The following is a 5,000-nucleotide window of genomic DNA, read 5'->3' as shown; positions in this document are numbered from 1 at the left end:
AGAGAGAGAGAGAGAGAAAGTTTTATATATATATATATATATATATATATATATATATATATATATATATATATATATATATATATATATATATAAATTCACATAACAGGAGCGTATTTATAAAGGAATATTCATTAGTCTACATTAAGGTAAGAATAAGCGAATGAGTCGTAGCTAAGTTGCAGACACACTGAAAACTTGTGTAGGAATAGAAATGTATTAGCGTCACTGTATATCGACATGTAAGAAAATGAATGATGAAAAACTTATCAATTGTTTGTAAAATGAATTCAACTTGAATGATGTTTTGGGTCTAATATTGGACGTAAAGAAGGGTTTCATAAAGACCGAGTAGTTAGCGTGATGTAATTTAATACCAGAGGATGCTAGTTCGAGTCTTCAACTATGATAAGCAGCTCTTCTGGGGGAAGGATTTTCCACGATCATACCATTGTTCCCTAGTCTTGGGTAGTGCCATAGCCTCTGTACCATGGTCTTCCAATGCCTTGGGTTAGAGTTCTCTTGCTTGAGGGTAAACTCAGGCATACTATGCTATTTGTTTCCTTATTTCCCTTCCTCACTTGGCTATTTTCCCTGTTGGAGCCATTTGGGATTATAGCATCCTGTTTTCCTACTAGGGTTGTAGCTTAGCTAGTAATAATAATAAAAATAATAATAAAGAAAAAATCAGTGAAGAGAGAGAGAGAGAGAGAGAGAGAGAGAGAGAGAGAGAGAGAGAGAGAGAGAGAGAGAGACTCCCTTTTCCTAACCAGTGAAAGTATTTTCTACAAATATAAATACGGCAGACGAGACATACTCTGTTGATACAGCGGGCGTGTGTGTGTCTGTGTCTGTGTGTGCCTAAGAGAATTGGCAAGGTAAATGAGTACGTAAATGGTTGGCTAATCAATGAAACAAGTGGTTTTAAACATCTGTCATAGATGGCAAACAGCTCGAAGAGAACCACTCAAAGGCTTTTATGCCTAATCAGGTACTATAGTCAATTTTTTTAGCGAGGTAGATTTGCACCGACTCGCAGCGGTGCCCTTTTAGCTCGGAAAAAAATTTCCTGATCGCTGATTGGTTGGACAAGATAATTCTAACCAATCAGCGATCAGGAAACTTTTCCAAGCTAAAAGGGCACCGCTGCGAGTCGGTGCAAATGCGCCTCATTAAAAGAAATGGACTATAGACAATCGTTGTCTTAAGTAAATGATTTGTTATTAGACATTGCTATGTTGGTGTTTACTTCTTTCTTGGGATATGTATGACTTGAATAAATTTCTGGATGAAATTCTGAGTCGGTACTGTCGTAGAATAATGCGGGATTTCTTCACAAGTTCAATGTCATAGCAAATGTTTTGATGGTGAATAGGTTGATCCAATTATCTAATTAGATGTTGTTACAATTTAAAAAAAAAATTATATTATGTAATAATTACTTTATATATATATATATATATATATTATTTCTTTTTATTTGGTATTCTCTTATTTCTTCTCATTGGGCTACTTTCTCTATTGGAGCCCCTGGGCTTGTAGCATCCTGCTTTTCCAACCAGGGCTGTAGTTTGGCTAATAATAATAATAATAATAATAATAATAATAATAATAATAATAATAATAATGTTTACTTTTTATCAAATTCTTTAAATATCTGGAATTTCTTTGCTTTTGTTTATAATATAATAATAATAATAATAATAATAATAATAATAATAATAATAATAAAAATAATAATAATAATGTTTTTCTTTTCAACAAAATCTTTAAATATCTGGAATTTCTTTGTTTTTGTTTGGAATAATAATAATAATAATAATAATAATAATAATAATAATAATAATAATAATAATAATAACAATAATAATAATGTTAGCTTTTCATCAAAATTTAGAAATATACAAAATTTCTTTGTTTTTATTTACATTTTGTGTACCTCATTTACCTTACACTCATTCCTTTACTCATTATTGTTTATGCATTATTTAAATACATAGTTCCCTACACTGTAACAGAACAATACAAATTGAAAACATATTTCCCAAATGCAAAGCTATTGTATTCCTCTATTACTTTTTTAAAATTTAAAACAATTTGCCACATGGGAAACAGGTTAAAATTATATATAAAAAAATAGAATTATAATAAAAAACCTGGTTTCTTCACTAAACGATCTGGAACTGACATCGTCAACATAGTCCACCAAACTGAAGTTCGTGGTGACAGCGTACATTTGGTATATATTCAAAATATATATACTAAACTAAAAATGGAGTAATTACTCAAAAGTGTCACTATTTGTGAATTGTATATTTTATGGACACCAAGCCAAGAGATGAAAAGATGGTTGGGAGAACAATTCCGAAAAAAAAAAAAATAAATAAATGAAAAAAAAAAAAAATTACACTGTAAAACATTTCAACTATAATGTAAGTCTGTTGCGAAATTCAGTAAATCCCAAAAACTTCGACAACCATTTGAGCCTTTAAATCATAAAGACAAGATAAATCACAAGAAAATAACACAACAGTACCTCGCAAAGAGAAGTACACAATCATTGCCTTAAATGTTGTATAAAGACAGTAATGGTTTACTCGTAACATTTTACTTGAACGACTATCTTCCAGGAAAGTAATGACGCTGACTACTAGCTACAGAGATCATCTGAGCCACAAATGGACCGTGATCATGGAACATCAAAGGAGTTCCAAGTAAACAGACTGTAAACAAGAAAAACGATGTTTTGATTGAATGTGAGCTTAGGATTTTTTCACATACACTTAAAAATTTACCGTAAAAAACATAAAAATCCTGGAATAAATGTTACCAGGCTTTTAATGTTTTAAAAACGGATATATTTAAAGGTTTAAAGGCCACTCATGAATGGCAGAGGCAAGCACGACAATGCCCTAGAGACTGACCATATATCATATGAACAGCGCCCCAGCCCCTCTCAAGCCAAACTAGGACCAGGGAGGGCCAGGCAATGGCTGCTGATGACTCAGTAGAGACCTATAGGCTCCCCCAAATCCCCCACCTTAGCTCTTAAGGATGGTAAAGTTGCAGACACTAATGGCACTAGAGAGACTGAGCGGGACTCCAACCCTCGACAGATAAACACCAGGCAGAGACGTTACCAATCAGGCCACAAAGACGTAAATGAGTGATATTAAAAGTCACCAACCCGTAAAATATAACAAAGGGTGAAAATTACGGTCGCCTGTATTTTACTGAAATACGGCTTACAACAGTATATTTTTTTACGGAGAAATTCCAGTTAAAATAAAGGTTTTCTTTAACAGTGTACTGTACTTACTTTAAGGGTTGTTTTGCTGGTCTTGCCACATGGAAACTGTATGCAATACAGTACCAATAGGATTTGTTTGTCACATACATTCTTAGGTATTTAAAGTACCAAGCACCCTATTTCGCGTTAATTGTCGAATCCACATTATTGAACCATCTAGAAAAAACGAGTCTTCAATTTCTTCATAAAAAGGCCAACCTTTTGTTATAAGCATATATCGAGATTTCAAAATTACCTTTTACTTGAGGTAGGTAAAATCCAGATAATTGTTCTTAAACGATGAAGAATTAAAATATAATCCTAACTTCAATACGCTGTTAACTGCTTACTTTAAATTGTCTTAATGTAGCGTTAAAATCCATCATTAGAAGAACTAGTCAGAAATTACGAGTCTATCCAGGGTTGGTTTTCAAGGGAATGGTATAAAATATGTAAATATCATTCATAAAACGATGGTAATAAATCATCCATTTCTTATTCTTAGAAGGAGGTATTATGAACCAACACAAATTTTTAAAGAAACTGATCATGCACCAACCATTATAAATACCAACAATGGTTCACCTTTACAGAGATCGCCACGATGGACAAGGCGGACTGGAATAGATTTCATGAGCTAAGCGAAATTGAAGGGAATGCAGAACAGTTTGAGAATATTGATAAATGGTTCAAACCAATTTTAAGAGGAAGATAATGATGAAGAACATTAATTTTTAAAGGTGGCAAAAATGCTGAGAACAATTCTTGAGAGATGGTAAAACTCCAGACATAAATCCTCGAGGTATATGGTTAACAATAATACAGATCCTGACCTATTACTTAAACGTATATGTTAAATAACTACGTATATCATCGTGACAGAGGTACAGTTGGCTTCATTATTTCCGGTACACTACACGGAACGCAAAGGAAATATCTGATAGCTGTACAATCGCAAGTAACGCTGTTTAGAAAAAGCGAAACTGTTGGCAACGCTGCTTGTAAGACAGCCTCTGAGCATTGTTAACAATTTGATGAAGTGTTGTATAGCAAAATAATTTTAGTTGCTTAACAGGACTTCATAATATCAATAAAATGCATTTTAATAACGTGTTTACAAGCTTAGCAACTTTGTTTAACAAGTACATTTCCAACAGTTTCTCCAAAGCTTCTTGTGTGTACCGTTATTATTGAAGCCAACTGTACTGGTGCATAAAGCCACTGTCCACACGATCGTGCATGCCCGACGGGCAAACAGCGATACCAGACCCCAATAGTTAGTAAGAATGAAGGTTAATGACATCAGAAGCGGGAACACTAAAGGCAGGGATCTGGCAACCCTCATTTTCACTAACTATTGTGGTCTGGTATCACTGTTTGTCCGTCGGGCATGCACGATCGTGTGGACAGGGCTTTATGTATAACACCATACATCATTTATCTTATTTAACATGATTTCTTCTAGCCTAAGGGTACAGCCCTCTCAATTCAAAGTCTATTTATATAATTGCATTGCTAATTCATGCCGTTCATTTTGTTCCAGGAGGAAAGGGGGGATACATACCAATCTGCAGCTGTGGGAGTGGATGGACACTTTATTTCATGGGGATTCAATACTCATTCCTATTTGCTTAAATATTTTTAAATTGTAAGTTAATTCTTTCAAGGAGGGTTTCCTGTTGTGGATGTCAATATAGTGTTGGTTTATTGC

The sequence above is a fragment of the Palaemon carinicauda genome, chromosome 5 (genome assembly GCF_036898095.1).
Source record: "Palaemon carinicauda isolate YSFRI2023 chromosome 5, ASM3689809v2, whole genome shotgun sequence".
In the NCBI taxonomy this organism is placed as follows: domain Eukaryota; kingdom Metazoa; phylum Arthropoda; class Malacostraca; order Decapoda; family Palaemonidae; genus Palaemon; species Palaemon carinicauda.
This window is presented reverse-complemented; position numbering follows the sequence as displayed.